This window comes from Eupeodes corollae, chromosome 3 (assembly GCF_945859685.1).
Source record: "Eupeodes corollae chromosome 3, idEupCoro1.1, whole genome shotgun sequence".
Lineage (NCBI taxonomy): Eukaryota > Metazoa > Arthropoda > Insecta > Diptera > Syrphidae > Eupeodes > Eupeodes corollae.
The window spans coordinates 55,325,177-55,343,062 of NC_079149.1; the positions used below are offsets into that span (position 1 = coordinate 55,325,177).

General features: G+C 31.7%; 1 protein-coding gene across 1 annotated transcript in view; it reads right to left on the reverse strand.

Annotated features, from left to right (window-relative positions):
- LOC129952439 (uncharacterized) overlaps positions 1-17,886 on the reverse strand; it is a 369,098-nt gene that overhangs the window by 133,170 nt on the left and 218,042 nt on the right. The gene's annotated exons all lie outside the window — the stretch shown is intronic.

Consider the following 17,886-nt stretch of genomic DNA (forward strand, 5'->3'; position numbering starts at 1 on the left):
TTCAATTTTATTAAATTCTTTTTAAATTGGAAAACAAAAAAACCTAACCTTTTAGTCCTGCGACTTGACATTCAGATGTGCTAAAAAAAGGATGTTTGACAACATATTTTAAATATGACCACTGTTTTTATGGCAGATTTCGTATGGGTTTAAATTCTTTGGCGTTAGGTAAAAAGCTATTAAGTCAATAAAATTGTATTTAAGGTTTTTGATTTGGTGTAACGCGGTTTTTTGTTTCTTTCGTTAAGTACTAACAACTTGAGTACGAAAAAAGTACACTATTTGGCGCAGCACACTAAGCCAAGTGAGTTACAACTCTCAACTATTCATGTGTGCAAGCCATATCAGAAATGGAGGGGACCTTCAATTTTGATGCCGAATTCGAACGGCTAATTAAAAAAAACATTTTTAAAAATTCTTTTTGGAAGATTTGACAATTCCTCGCAAGAAAAAACCCGGTAAAAAAACATAAAGGTGGCACAGGCAGGGATTGACCCAAGACTTATGGCATAACAGCCCCACGCACTTGAGTCTTGAACAACGGCTAAATATTATACTTATGTAGTATTAGGCAATAAGGCAGGAAAATGCATATCTGTTTTGATATTAACGTCTTAAAATCAGCCAGTCAGTTTGTGAGACCAATTTCTGACATAAATCCTTTTTGCCTAACGTCATAGAATTGTTTTAAAAATTACCAAAAACATTGTAAAAAGTAAGCTATAAGTCCATGTTCAGATAACAACTGAGTTCACAAAAGTAATGTAACATCGAATATGAAGGAAATAAAGCTAGTTAAAACTATAACAGGTGCACTGAACAAATTTCTCCACGACAAGATTACATTCTTAATAAAGAGCTATCATGAAAGACCAAGAGAAACTCTATGCCTGTGAATTATTCTTGAAACTCTTAACTTACTAAAGCCACAAAAATAAATTATAAGCTTATGAAGTAAAGAAATAATGATCGAAAGTGTATCAATTTTACTGAATTCTAAATAAAAAAAAACTGTTGAGTAAAAGTTGTCGAATATAAAATGTTTGTCAGTATTCAAAATTGATTAACGCTATCGATGAAATCTAATTACCTTTTTTTATATTTCACCTCATTTAGCAAAAGGTTTCAGATAATGACGATTTTACAAGCTTTAATCGGTTGTGCCTTTTTAAAATTATGATACGTATGGCAAAAACTCTTAAGGCAAAAATATGTCAAAAAGTCACGATATTGATGGCATATTGACTTTAAAAGATTTTATACCAAATCATTTAATGTCAAATATGGGTAATTATTAAGAATTGTTGTGTCAACACTGTTTAAACAAAATTGATAAACTTTTTGAGATTCAGGCCTTGGATTATTTTTGAAGGGCTTTTGGTAGTTGTAACTTTTTAAGATGTTACCTTTTTCCATTTTATATCTAAACAATAGATCATTCTTTCAATTGGATCGATACACTCCTCAACAACGCGTTGAAATGCTAAAATTAAAAAATATTGCACATTTTGCAGTCGCAGTTTTCTCCATCCCTAAGAACATAGTTGTAAGTTACTACGAGCGTAGCCCTCAACAGATTGTTTATTTAATTTGTTTGTATTGATTTTAGTTCTTTGGAAACACTTTTGACGATCCGCTTCAAACAATCATCTTTACTAACGAGGTCCATTTTCTCCAAAGAGATGACTTTAAAAAACACAATTCTCCTATTTAGACCTCGAGAAATCTGTACATCATTAACAAGTTTTTGATTTGATAAAAATTTTAAACATAGATATTATGAACGCGATACTGTAGGGCAAAATAAATATGGGTAAATTTTGACGTTTAAATGAGTGAACACCTCTTTTTCCAAAAATATTGGCTTTTGAAGATTCCAAAAACATTCGCTTCTCGTGATTCGGGCATCTTTCTTCAAGCTGTCTGATTTTTGACCTTATCAGTGGAGGAAAATTGTTGTCTGGTCAAAATGTTTCCCCTTTTACATATAAAGGGTGTGACGTGTGGTTTTCGTATCAAACTTATCTGTGTAGAAAAAAAGTGAGTTTACATAACCAAACAAACTGTTTCTATTTATCACAAAAAAAAAACAACTTTGAAGTAAGCATTGTCAGATTGAATACTCCTCAGAAATTCTGATATTTGAAGCTTCATTTTTTTAAATCTCAAGAAGTCCTAACTCGTAACTTGGAGTTAGGTAAATTTGTCAACGCCAGCTTATCTTCTTGTGTCTCTTTTGACATTAATTTCGATGGCCATATTTGGTAAATGGTTTTTAAGTATTTTATCATATCTTATGAATTTAAGTTCGATAGCCCTTGAAAATATTGAACTTTCCCAACTTTCGATATGCTTATTGTTCAATCGAGTGCTAGGGAGTGTTTGTTGTTGGTTAAACGGCAATAAATCTTTTGCAGTCAGAACCATCATAAAATACTCTTACAAGCTGAGAGACGCCCTACATCTAGAACCAAAGCAACTTGAAGGTTATCAGAACTTTAAGATTATGTCATTTGTCATGCTTAAGCTATCCTTACAGTCTTTATATAGTTAAACTTCTTCAGTTACTTAATTACTTCTTCACTTAATCTTCGTCTGGTTGCAATTTTGTCAACACTTTTTCAAAGCCTTTTGACGATTTGCTTTAACCTCAATCAACTGACTCAAAGTGTATGCTATGACGAAAAGTCCTCAAAGGTGTGGCGATGCAAAGTGTTAGATATTATTATCCAGCCCTCTCTGTTGCCCGAACACTTTGACATTTTTATTTTTTTCGTAGATATTTCTTTTTCTCTTGTTTTTTTTTTTTGCGGTACAGAAAAGTATAGAGAAAGTCTTCTTTCACTTGACGGAAAGGAAAGGAGCCATGATGTTGGTTCGCATTGGAACAGCTTGGGAATGCACAGAACATAATTCCCATTTGGATGGAAATATAGGGTATACCTTCCTCATCTTGTCAGTTGCGGGTAACAAGATAAAAGCATCCAATCGTGAATAATGTAAGCTTTATTTTTATTATATGTGTATGTACGAGTATGTGTATGCACACAGCACACACACACCTATCCTACATATACAAAAATGCATATAGCAATATGGAAAGGTTATAATTTTGTGAGCGTTGTACTAGTAGGGTTAGGTTGATGTTCAGGTTAAAGTTTGGGATGCCAAGGGGTATTCAATTTTAATGTGAAATTCCAGTGGCTATGCAGCAAAAATTTTGCATAGTATGTTGAGGGGGCGTTTGCAAGGGTTAAACGATTCAACTTGATGACTTTGATGTGTGGAAATAATAAAAAAAAGAATTGAAATGATGAAACTGCAAATATCTGCAAGATTTTCACATCATATATTGATTTGCTATAATCAAAATCTTTTTATAAAAAATGTTTAATACCGTTCTGGGAGAAATTTTTAAAAAATCTTAATGAAACTGAAAGCTTCAAAAAGCATTTTTTCAAAAATCTATTTGTTGAGTTTTTGAAGTATCTTCGAATTGGAAACTTTGTATCAATTATTGCAAGAATATTGTTAAAAAAGTTCATTCAAAAGTATAACAAAGGGGAAAACATTAATTTATAATACGAATTAATTCATTAGAAGCTTGTTTGATTATGAAATATTGGCAGTTTACAGTTTTGAAAGAATATTGTGGTTTTTTGAAGGCTACTACTTTGCGATTCTCAAACTTACCACCAAGCTTTACAAAGAAGACTAAAATTGCTCACCTGAAAATAAAAAAGAAATATTTATTGAAGTGATAAATGAAGAGATTTAATTTTTAAAAGAAATACATTTTATTTAACACAATTTAAAAACAAATACCAAAATATACGAAATTACAAATATTATACATGAAAAGAATACGAGGATATAATAACAAATTTAAAAGACCATCTGTGACACATAGAAGACAGCATATAAAATGACAAGAGCTGCTCACGAGCTCTATGAGCGGAAGAGTAGAGAGGAACGCCGAATTTTTTGAAGGAAAAATAGGACGCGTGCGGTCGAAAATGTTGAGAGCTTCAAAAGCAGGAATGAAGTTCGAAAGTTTTATGACCAGGTGAAACGAAATTCACAAGAACATACACCTCAAACCGAAGGCTGCAAAGACTAAAGTAAAAACATTATAGTAGAACCGCAGTCAGGCAAGATGATCCATTCAACATAGACAGCCAACAATCTCGTCTTCCCGACTTAGACGAAATAAAGATTTCCATATCTAAGCTGAAGTCCAACAAAGCCGCTGGAGCAGATGGCTTGAATGCAGAGCTATTCAAATCAGCCGGAGATAATTTCACTCATACACTCGACTCTTTAAACTGCACCAACTACAGAGATATTAACATCACTTACAAAATCTTCTCTGCCGTTATATGTGAACGTCTTAAGCTTATCGTCAACAACCTGATAGGTCCTTATCAGTGTGGTTTTAAACCAGGAATATTCACATTACGGCAGATCATGTAAACCCAACAACATCAAATCGACACTCACCATCTTTTCATTGATTTCAAGGCCGCATATGATGGCCTACAGAGACGATCTGTATAGAGCCAAGTCTAGTCCTGGCATCCTTGCCAAACTCATCCGTTTATGCAGGTTGAATATGGATGTCTCACTCAAAACGACATCCTACAGACGTAACTTTGAGGTAGTAAAGGACTTTACCTACCTAGATTTCGCTATGAACGCAGAAAATAATACCAGTGCTAAGATCTTTGGGCTAACGACCGAGCTGGATTGAGAAGTTTTTTAGGTGAGGCTCTAGTTAATACAGTACTGTAGCGAAGCTGTTAGTAAGTATCTACGACAAAGGATACTTTTGGTGCACTTTATCTCTCCACAAATTCAGAACTTTATGTCCGAAAAACTTATATTTTCACAAAACAAGTTCCTGCAGAGTCTCAAAAAATGATGATTTGGAGTGTGCTTCTCGATCTTCGCAGTTACAGACTTTCTTCTAGGAATACCGGTCAATGTTATGCAGAAGCCCGCAAAAGATCAGATTTTTAATGACCAAATGATAGTAGTTATTTAAATCTTATTCTAACCAGGTTCAAAATATAAATATCTCTGCAGGTTCTTGAGAATTAAACGATTTATATAGAAGAACTATATATTATTTAGATACCTAAAGAATAAATAGATTTAATCCAAAAACAATTTTGACAACAATTATTTTCCCTTGAATGGCTATGTTCCAAATTTCTTTATTTTTTACAAAGAAATATGACTTTAATTTTACTCCTTCATGCATCAGTTATTTTCAATATAACTAAACCATAACGTCAGAAACACTCCAGGTCCGTATTTTTTTAAACAAAAAAAATAGAGGAGACATTATACACATTTTCAGCTCAGCTTTAGCACACAAACATGCAAGTACCCGTGTTTATGCTATCCTAATATTATAAGCACACTTGTACGAAAAATTTCTCATCTCATCATAAGAATTGCTTTTGATATTTCAAGAAGCTCCCTCAACATCAGTACACCTAAGAGACATATACCTACTTCGCATCATCCTCAGATAGAACATTGGTGAATGCTACTCCTTCTTAGGATAACTTCACACTCGAGTATCAAAACATTCGAAGGAGGACAAATATCTATGCTCAGTTGCATTTTAGAAAAACAAGAATCCCCTCAGCGAAACGAAAAGGGAGGATTTAGAAAAACTAGAACAAGAATAAAATTGTCATCAGGCTTTTAACTAAATTGTGGTTTAATCTTTTCCCAGATTAGATCCTGCAGGACAACAAAAAAAAAAAAAAACAAATTTCAAAATACAAACAAAAACGTACATAAAAACAAAGAAGCTCACAGGATAACGCTGTGGGACAATTAAACATCTAAAAACAAAATTGAAGTCCATCCGTATACGAACGGCGAACGGGTGGCGATAATGCAAAAAAGTTATCTTTGTAGCACTTCGGAAGGCCCACCTACATTTAGGTACACATCACAGTCACAGTCAGAGCGTAGAGGAGTACGACTTGGTCGAGTATATACGCCTACTTCAGTTTTCTGTTTTATAGCAATAGCAATTCGGTCCTTGCTCGGGCTCACACAATCAGCGAAATGGATTTCGAGCATGAGAAGCGTTCCAAGAGCTTCACATTGCTTTTTTTGAGATATTTTTTTAAATTGAAAATAAAAGAAAAATTAAAAGACAAAGGAAAAAACGATAACTACATACTAACCTACCCACTCTTCTCGCACATGATGCGGAGGCCATCAGGTCCGAGAATCGACCATTACTTTTATTGTGCCGAAGCAAAAACGCCGCAGGACATTGCCAGTAGATTCTATACACAAGCCGACCTCCAGAGAGCCAGGGATAAACACCCAACCAACCCACTACCCAAAATGAACTACGAACCGAATTCCGAACCGAAGACCGAATGGATCGTCTATTAGTAAATTTCTTTGTTTGGTGAGGCGTGATTAAAATTCCCTGTTCTCGGTTGCCAGGGTTGTGTGGATTTTGCGACAATCCTTTCAAATTGTAGCATCAGCCTAGGCTAGGCAAGGCGCAAGCAAAGCAAGGCAAGGCAGTGACCGAGGTTGAGGCTCCAGATCCACATTGCTCCTCATAATATAAGGGCATGTTTGTTAAATGCAAAAGGGGTCTGCTTATCGTGATGGCATTCACATGAGTGGCTGAGTGGCTTGTGGTCCTTTTGAGGGTGACGGGCAGTATGGTTGGCAAAATAAGGTTTAACACACCACACCTACCCATAAAGCTATGCCTACCGCTACTCACACCTATGTATATACATGAAGTTGAATCCACCAGTTTCGTATTCATGTAGACCAGATTGAGGACTTAATTTGTTCACATAGGTACCTTACCTTACCTACCTTTATGCAAAGCAATATGGCTTCAACAAATTATATCTCAGGTGGCTGTTGTTGTAAAGACCAACATCGAGAGTAGAAAAAGTGGAGACTGGAGAGTGAGTTACCTGACGGTCGGTGTTTGGCTTTATCTGGTTTTGGTGCGCTAAAGTATTTAAATCATTTTACTTGTAGGTACTTTGTTTATAGTATTGGTAAAAAGTTGAAACTATAGTATGGTTACAATTTTTGGAAATCTGTAAACAAAAGACGATTTACTATCTATTGAGCAGTCAGCAGTGAGCTTATGATAATTATATATCGATTTTCGTATCTGTGTTTTCTTTTGAACATATACGAGTATGCATCAAGGAGAAAGTCCCTCTTTCTAGACAAAAATAAAGGGAGGTACGTATATATACATACATATAGTCTGTGCAAACTCTATCCTTTGAAAATTGATTAACAAAGTTGAGTTCAATAGCCCATTGAATTTCATTTCATAAGTAGGTATTTTAAATAAAGACAAACTTTTTTGCTTTCAAAAAGTTTTGAGATACAATATACATAGTACCAATACACATATACGACTGCAGACTGAAGGTAAATGTACCAGTATGACCGATATCCTTTTGTGATGGACCTAGGTTTAAAATTTAAATCATGATGTTTAAGGTAGGTTAGGCACTCATGAGAAAGGTATAGAGAAGTTGTATCTTTACATATTTATGCATATATGGCTTTCATCATGAGTGACGGACACCTTTGAATTGTGTTCATTATAACTTATAACAAGGTAGGAGGATTAATTATGTTCTTGGTATGGTTGTTCAAGGGTAAATCTATACACAAACAAATTTGTTTAATTTTGTGTGCTTCCTTAAGTTTTGAACTAAATAATCAAACAGATTTTCCTTTAATATTTGAAATGTGAATTAAGGCAAAATATACTATACCTTTCTAGATTCATTGCATTTTGGTGACTATAGTTATTTAATTTCGGAAGAATGCTATATTTACGGTCTCATTCAAGAAAAAAAACAGTCACTTGTTAATGATGTGATACGATCTACAATTATTATAACTTCAAATTGATGCCCTATAATAAAATTAACTACAAATGGGAAGTTATTGCACTTAGTACGATTTTTCGAATTGTAAATTTTGACATATTTCTACATTTCAAGTTTCTTAGAACCTAAGTAAAACTCTTTGAGACGGATAAAAGAGGAAGCATGTGTGTGGTGCAAATAGGAACTTACAAAAAAAAAACTTTCAACAGAAAAATTTAAGTGCCACTTTTCTTACAAAAACTTTTAAAATACTATTAAAAGATAATAACAAATGATTTTCGACTCAAATATCAACAAACAGTATTGCCTTCAAATTATAATCATATTTCATAAAACGTTTAGTAAAGTCCTTACAAGAATCGAGTTGTCAATTTGTTTAATAATAAATTAGAATTTACAAAAATACAACACCAAATGTGTAAAAAAAAATTTTAATTATTTTATTCTTTTATAAATTTTTTTTTTTACATGAACCAAATCGGTATTTTTGTAAAGAAATAAAAACTGTAGCTGAAACTTTTCAATTTCCATCAATAAAAAGAGGCTGGGATGCGACCCACACTAATACCTTCTTATCCCATATGTCTTGCTTAAAAGTTTGTTTGTTTCTTGTAACAAAGTTGTCAGTTGTATTATTCTTAAAAAAAATTAAATTACTATCAATATTTTTTTCAATAAAACAAAACGTTTAGTTTGGAAATCAATGTCACCAATTTTATTAGCATTTCCTAAATTTTTACAAATTGTATTAACGAAATTTATTTGAGAGATATCAAGAACCGAACTTCAATTTTTAAAAAATTTGCGTACTTTTTTATGTAGATTTTAATTTTTTGTGAAAAAAAAACAATATTTCAATTTTTGAAAAGAAATTTGCGTCGAAAATAAATTTTTCCAGCTTTTTTAAAATTTTCTCTGAGGTTTTCATTTCTGGTAAAAAAACTGTCAATTCGATTTTTCTCACAATTTTTCAGAATGTTGGAGAACAATATTTTTTAGAAGTGAAAATTAGTTAGAAGCCATAATCTCAAATTTTAAAAAGAAATTTGTGTCGAAAATCGAATTGTACCAACTTTTGTAAAATTCGTTTTAGGTTTTTATTGTTTGTAAAAAAAAAAATGTCAATTCTATTTTTCTCAAAATTTTTCAGAATGTTATAAACAATATTTCTTATAAGATAAAATAAGTTTGAAGCCATAATCTCAAGTTTTTGGAAAGATATTGGAGTCAAAATTTAATTTTTACCAACTTTGAGTATTGTTTTTTTTTTAGGTTTATACTTTTTATAAAAAAAAAACTGTTACTTAATGTTAAAAATGTCAAAAAAAATTGTTTTGGAAATAAAGTCGTTTTTTATTGGTAAAATTTTCGAGGTGAACATTTTTTTCAGTTTTTTTATTTATAAAAAAACGGTTTATTTTATGTTTTTTTCAACAAATATACTTGTTTGGTATCACGTCACAACATATACTATTAAATTTAATTCAACTTTCTAGCGTTTTTGGTTCGTGAGATATTTAGGGTTAACCAAAATGTTTACCTTTTTTATAAACTGCTATGGTACAAAAATGTACCCACGCAATTTTCTGCATCTTTCTGCATTATTATCTGTATTATAAAATTTATTTGAAATCGATATCTTTTGGTTCTTGAGCTATGGACAACGAACGCACGCACAGGCATCTCTCTTAAAATCTTTTATTTCGACTCTAGGGACCTTGAAACGTCGAGAATTGTCAACATTTTCAATTTGACCCATTACAATAACTTCCTATGGGAAGTTATTAAATTGAAAAAAAAAAAAAAAAAAACACACACAAATGGCTTCTTGAAGTGGTCCAGAGTTTAATATAGTCCTCAAGGTTCTTGATATCTTTAAGCAATTGCATATAAGCTCGTTTAGTGTTATCATAACCAGACACTTTCATTGAGCTCGGAAGAATGCCTCAGGATTCTTGTGATATCACAACCCGTGCAGCAACTCGAACCCTTATGGCCAAAAACCCCATTATAATTTGGAGTAGACGTTGTCTTGGTAGGGAGAGAAATTGTTAAAAATTGGTAATTTATATTAGTATGCTCCCGGAGTTAGTCACAGGAATACCAGGCGTTTTCTTTAAAGATAACATCAAAGTGGGATGTCTTTTTTACAACCAAATACTGTTTTTCACTCTTTTTAGAAGTCCTTTCCTCCTTACTCATTAAAAATCAAAAAGAGAAAGTATTCAATTAAAAACACTTAAAATATTTACTTGAAACATTTTTAAAGACATGCCATAGATTAATTTTTATTTATCAGTAAAATTAAGAGGCCAATGATATTCACATTTCCCCATTTTTTTTTTTCTTTATCTGGTATAAAGTTCATCTTTCCCCTCTTCGAACATTTATCAACGCATCTTTTTTCGCAATGTAAAGCAGAAATAGGTTAAATCCTTTTATTCTCGAACCAGCTTCTATTTTTAATGTATTTCTTTTTAAATCGAGAGTACGTATTCTTTACAATACATTTAATAATATCAAACCCAGTGTATTTCAATACAATTATTTCAATTGCTTTTGAAGTCCTTAAAAAATACTTTAATTAAAACTGACTTGTCATAGGAACATCCAAGAACATTATTCTTGATTTACGTAAACAAAAAATACAAAATAGTATTCTGGAATAAATAAATTCCCCAAAAACCTTTGAGTAATTAAGTTAATTTGAAATTTTCCTTATAGCCCCGCAAAGCTTTTTTGTATGCCTTGGAATATAATATCATGAGCCCGGGCTTTTATTATTATTATTATTCGGAAGAACTCCTTCAACTATATATAATTTCTCTAGAAAAGAAGATAAGATAGTTTAAAATAATGTTATACATTTGCGAAATTAATTCAGAGTACTCAACACTCTAAAATAAAACGACAAAAATGGAATCAGAATTCTGGTACTGATGTTTTTTTTAAGATCTTTTAGCCTTGTTTACGTATAGCAGCTATATGAACTTTATAACTTTAATACGCAATGGCCCTTTCATTTTGTTTATACGAATATTACAAATTCAAAACAGTTAGGTTTTGTGTATCCTTTTACATTCATGTAAATAGATATTTGCTGTTAAAATATTTGAATAGAGTGATTCAACTATTTGGACTAAGTTTGCGTACTCGAAAACTAAAGACAACTTAATATACTAAAGCTTGATGACTATATCGTTTGTTGTGTCCAACTATGCATAGAGTGTTAATTAAAAGTTAAGCAGAGTTGGGAGTTGTTTTTTTTTTTTAATACAAACTTTACCCATTACAACCAATGCCTAATTAGCACCAAGTCATTTGATAGAGGGTGTGTTGTTGTCAATTTTAAGTAAAATAACGATGTGCAGGGTTGAAGATAGCGCAGCAAGAGTCTTTTAGCAAAGCACTTATTTGAAATTATTATTTGAAGCATACAGGGTGGGGCATATTAATCTAAAGAATATCATAAGCGTTGCAAAAATGTTAACACTGCGGGTTGATTCTCCAGACACTGCTTTTTTTGCAAAATGAATTAGGAAATATTGCACACTTGTTGTGGAAGCGATAAGTTCGTCGTGCGTTTGCAACACATTTCAAATTTAAGTATGTCGATTTGGTAACTTCATCTTTCTTCATTTTCTTTTTATTCATATTTCTAGCATTTGATATAAGGAGTTTAAAATGACCTACCCTGTATTTTTGAAAAAAAATATAGTTTCTAAAAGCAGCTAACCGAAAAGATGATACAAGCAGTTTTCCCGTCCACTTATTTTATGTTTGAACGCTCAAAACTTTTGTCAACTGCTTAGCAGCTTTCACGGTCCAATACTTTTTCGTTCATATTTTTGTCCATTTCTATACTCAAAGTCAGTGGGAGATTGAACTTCCATTCAATTTTGGAATATGAAACAATATTATTGAAAAATTAACCATAAATCGAGTTAATCCAATGAACCGCGCTATTTTTTGTAAGGTCTTGACTTTTGAAATAATGTTGAACTTCCTACATTTCGATGTCATTGTGAAATCCCAACCACACTCATTTTCTGTTTAGAATAAAGTCGTATGTTTGGAAGCTGCAACAAACAACTCAGGATAAATGTAAACACAGTGGCACACCCTCTTCAGCAAAACAATCAGCATCCAGTATATAGGATTCAGGAGCATAAAAAGCAAAAGCATTTTGAACAACCGTTAAAATTAATGCTGCACCCAGAGCAAGTGAGATATTGTCACACTCATTCAAATCGGTCCAGGATATCCCTCACACGTACATATAACTAAAATTGTTCACCGAGAGGAATAGACGTTTGCACCGTTCGCCCGCCGCCGCGGATCCTCGCACACCACAGTCAACTGCTGCTAGAAACTTTTCGTCTGATAAACTAGGATCTAGGACTGGGACAGAAATCTGAAAAGTTTTTTAGCTTATTTGCTATGCATGAGCGCATTTTCGTGTTGAAATTTGACTTTTAAATTGCTATTGCTCCAAGAAATCAGTGCAGGGAATGATAAGGGAGGAGGGATCACACGACTTTAGCGGGCGTTTTGAGGATGATTCATTTCGTGCTGCTGGTATTAAAGTAGCAAGAGTTGCGAAAGCAATATACAGGGTGTTTCGATTGAGTGCACACCAAACACATTGGCTTTGGCGTTGGCGTTGTGGAGGCATTTTGTTTTGAAAGAGAAATATCACTGCACCACTAGAAGCAATGCAGACAGAAAATGTTACCGCTATAGTTCCGTTGCGTTTCATTTTGCTCGGAGCCAACTGAAAAAAAAGGAACTCCGTTTCACTCTAACAATCTTTTTTTTCTTCGATTCAGACCAACGAACTTAAGTGATTGAATTATAAAATGCATTTGGCCAACGGCGCGAATTGCAAAAAGGCTCTCGCTGAATATAATCTTTACTCCAGCACTATGGATTGATGTTTCTAAAAACTAAAAAACAACACAAACAAAAAGTTCGCTTTTTGAACGATAAGATTATGTGAAAACGCGTTCAAGTGTAGAACCTTCATCCTCAAGTTCGAGAACAAAATGGTTTTTTATTTTTGTATTTATTTTTGTTTTTGCAGGATAACTTTACTAAAAGTAAATAAAAGTTTTAGATATTTAGTTCCTCCGGAAGATATTTTGCTTTTATACTTCTTGTGGTTGATTCATGTTATACGATGAGTGAAATGCTTTTCAATATTATGCTATAATCTTTAAGAGCGTTAGACTGCTCATCAGGAACGCATTATACTAATAATAATAAACAATTTTGAAAATTTTCAACGTTAATGGAATGGAGTTGTCTGATCTTTTGGTATTCAAGTTGAAAATTAAGACTTGACGTGCAATAGGGTTCTCTGAAAGAATGAATAGTCTTATAAATGTGGGTAGAATAGTTTTAAAATATTATCTAACTGACTATAAAAAGTGATTGATAAATTGATTTAAATCAGTCAAGATAAGGCTTATACCTTATATAATATACCTCTGTATAGGAACTACGTTGAATATTCTTTAAACATATAGCTACAAATTTAATACATTTTTTTTAAATAAGGTTTTGGACTTTTAATCAATATACATAGGTACATAATTATGTTGGTGACCAAAAACAAATATATTTTTTTACTTCCAAAATTGTACTACCTATAACAAAATATTGTTTAACAAAACGAACTAATGTTAATATCATCCCAATACTTACAGATCATACCGAAAGTCCCCATATATGTACCTAAAATTTTGACTCAAATTCAACTTTCAGGTGCGACGCCGTTACAGTAATAAACAATTCAATCCCAATCAAAGCTGTCTTGAAACCAAAATACTTTTTATATCTCGTCTGGACCGAGAAACAACGCCAGAAGATATAATTTCTCACTTAGTAGCTACCAAGAGCATAAGGTCAGCAAACCAAATACCTTTGTTTCCTCTTTTAAATTAATAACGATTCCTCGATTCCATTTGCAATACAATTATATGGCCCGCAGAGACTTTAGTCAAAGAAATTACACAAAGTCAAAAACGAGGTTTTTCTTTGAAAACCAAGTCCAAAAACTTAACCGGCTTTCCCTCTTTTACCAAAACGTAAAAGTACTTCGTAGTAAGACTGCTGACATTTTTCATTACTCCCAATCATTCCCACACCACATATTCGTTTTGACAGAAACTTGCCTTGATTCAAGCTTTTCCGACACAGAACTTTTGAGGCAAGAGTTCGAATTTTACAGAAATGTTGATAATGCAAAGGATTTAGGGAGACGTGTTCTCATAGCGGTAAAAAATACACATTTCTCTTCTTCTGTATCTTTTCCGTTTGAACTTTGAATTGAACTGGTCTGTAAAAAGTTAATGGTACAGACTAAGACTATTTTCATATTAAAACGTTTTTATTCCTCAAAAAAGTTTAGAGTCTGTTTATAGCAAAGTCTCCTTGGGATTAGACTTTCTTATCAGTTTGTCCTGCTCTAAAACCTATATTTTACTTCTAGGTGAGACGGAAGACGAATTTTGCCTTGAAGTCTCTCTATCTTCTTCACAATTGGAACTATCTTTTCTCGATAAAATCCTTCTTACTGACTTACAGCAAACAAGCTGTATTAAAAACTCAAAAAATCGAAACTTTTGTTCTAGAATCTAGATCAGGAATTACTAATATTGATAATCACCCACCCTTGAACATTTTTCTTGACTTAAGTAATCAGCTTACTGAACACTATAATTCCTTTGATTGCTTATTTAATTTTGACTTCAGAAGAGCTTATTTCCAGTTGTTATCTGAAGATTTAACCATTTCTGGAATTGCTGATACCTTAGCATTTTCTAATATTGACGAAGCAGTTTAAAATTTTTATAAGATCCTTAATAATTGTTTAGAAAAAAATCTACCATAAAAGAAATCAAGAAATACAAACTTAAGCCACCCTTGGTATTCTAAAGTGCGTTTACTGCGTAACAAAAGAAACAAGTCATGGAAAACATATCTCAAAACTCTGTATTCTCTATTTATGTTGAACTCTTTAATGAATTTAAGCCTTCTAATTTCGTATATCTTAACTATGTTACTGGTATAGGCATTAGGGTGGGCTGAAAAAACACTTTTTATTATTTTTTATTCGCAATATCTCAAAAAAGTTCTAATTACCTGTCAGAGTAAAACTCCAAAAAAAAAAAAAATCCAAATAAAATAATGTTTTCCGTTCTCGCATTGCATTCAAATTTTTAAAAAGTTGTGCAAATTTTCTGTTTTCTTTAATTTAAAAAATTATACAAAATGTTCTATTATGAAAACGCAATAGGTCCTAATAATGAGTTTAAGGCATGAGGAAAACAAAAAATCAACGAATTATTTCGTTCGCGCAATGCAGTTAAATATAACAATTTTTCACAAAAATTACTAATTTTCCATTTTTTTACATTACATTTACTATAATAAGAATAAAAAAGAAGGTGGGATGCGACCCACACTGATAACTTCCCATCCCGTCTGTCGATTTGTCTTGCTTAAAAGTTTGTCTATATGTGCTCGCATCAATTTTTACCAAATTTTCGTACTATTTTTTGTTAGATTTTTATATAAAAATTACTTGATATTGGAAACAATATTTTCTGTGAAATAAAATAAGTTTGAAGCCAATATTTTTAATTTTTGAAAAGCTATTTGGGCCGAAAGTAAATTTTTACCAAGTTTTAGTATTGCTTTGTTTTAGAGTTTTATTTTTTGTAAATAAACTTTCAATTTGAATTTTTTAAAAATTTTACCAAATGTTGAAAACAATATTTCTTATAAGATAAAATTAGTTTGAAGCTATTATTTTAAAGTTTTGAAAAGATATTTGAGCCAATTTGATTTTTCTCAACATATTTCACAATGTTGAAAACAATATTTCTTAAAAGGTAAAATAAGTTTGAAGCCTAAATTTCAACTTGTTGAATCGATATTAAATTTTTACCAACTTTTGTTAATTTTTTTTCGGTTTTTAATTTTTTGTAAGAAACTGTCAATTCGATTTTTTTCAAACTTTAACTGAATGTTGAAAACAAGATTTTTTGAAAGATTAAAGTAAATTAAAGCCAATATCTCAAAGTTTTGAAAAGATATTTGAGTCGAAAATCAAATTTTACCAACTTTTATACATTTTTTTTAGGTTTTTATTTTTTGTAAGAAAACTGTCAATTCAATTTTTCTCAAAATTTGTTCTAATGTTAAAAACAATATTTCCTATAAGCCAAAATTGGTCAGAAGCTATTATATAAAATTTTTGGAAAGATATTTTAGTCGAAATCATTTTTGAAAAACTTTTGTTAATTTTTGTTCGGTTTTCAATTTTTTGTAAAAAAAAACTATCAATTCGATTTTTTTAAAAATGTTACTGAATGTTGACAACAATATTTTTTGAAAGATAAAAGTAAATTTGAGTCAATATCTCAAAGTGTTAAAAAGATATTTGAGCCGAAAATCAATTTTTACCAACTTTTATTCATTTGTTTTTTGGTTTTTATTTTTTGTAAAAAAAACTGTCAATTCGATTTTTCTCAAGATTTTTCAAAATGTTGAAAACAATATTCGTTATAAGTTAAAATAAGTTTGAAGAATAAATTTTAAGTTTTTGAAAAGATATTTGAGTCGATATTGAATTTTTACTAACTTTGAGTAATGTTTTTTTTAGATTTTTATTTTTTATAAAAAAAACTGTCAATTCGATTTTTCTCAAAATTTTATCAGATGTCAAAAACATTATTCTTCGTTGCACGAAATTGTTTTAGAGATGAAATCATGTTTCAGTCGTAAAATTTTGGAGGTGACAAATTTTTTTTTTCAGTTTTATTGATTTATAAAAAAACCGTTATATTGATTTTTTTTCAAAAAATATACCTGTTTGGTACCACGTTACAATATATTATATAAAATTTAATTCAAGTCTCTAGCGTTTTTGGTTCGTAAGATATTTAAGGTTAACCAAAATTTTCACCTTTTTTTAAAACTGCTATGGTAAAAAAACCACCCACGCAATTTTCTTGAGAGCCCTTTCTGCATCTTTCTGCCTTATTATCTGTATAACAAAATTTATTTGAAGTCGATATCTCTTCTGGTTCTTGAGCTATGGACGACGAAAAAAACGTCGCGAACGTACGGACGTACGGACATACGGACGTACGGATGTACGGACGTAAAAAAATTCAGGCATAATGGACCGTGACAGGAGGGTGGTTCTTATAAAGCCATCTCTTGCGTCTACTCCACACACTTTTTTTGCTGCTTGTGTTTGCCAGGGAAAATCATCAAAATCAGGTGCCAGAGTGCATCAGTTGTTTAATTTCTTCATCCGTGATCCTCTTTAAAAGGGCAGGAGGAGAACGTTTACATGTGTACCAACAAATCATGTCGGTGTAGTCTGTAGCAACGAAATGTATCCTCGGATTGTTGAAATTTCGAATTGGCCTTCCCTTCATTAGCGATCGTGCTAGTTCTCTAGTGTATCTACTTTTATTAACTATCATTGCAAAAAGAAAATTTTCGGGATAAGCCAAAAATGAGTTCCGCTCAATCACAGGATCAATGACTTGCAACAAGTTTTTAGATAGATACCATGATGTTATGATCGTTTCAAAAACAATTTTCGGACCATCTGTAAAATTTTTGCTGTTTTTAATTTTGAACCACAGAGTCATATAGCATTTTAAAATAAAATGTATTAACTGCTTAACCTCTTTGTAGGGTATTTCTATGCTTACATAAAGTCGGAGTACCTACTCGATTAGCCGCAGTCAACCAAATTGAATGTGAAAGGAGGCCAGCACCAGGATTTTTTACATTACAAAAAATTGTTTTTTTTTTCATCAATTTAACAACTATTTTAACAACATTTCCTTAGCTTGGATAAGATAAGATATTTTGGCCCTTTTCTATTCATCCTTTCTATTAGTTGTCATTTTTGCAAATGATTTGAATGTTTTTAAAATAA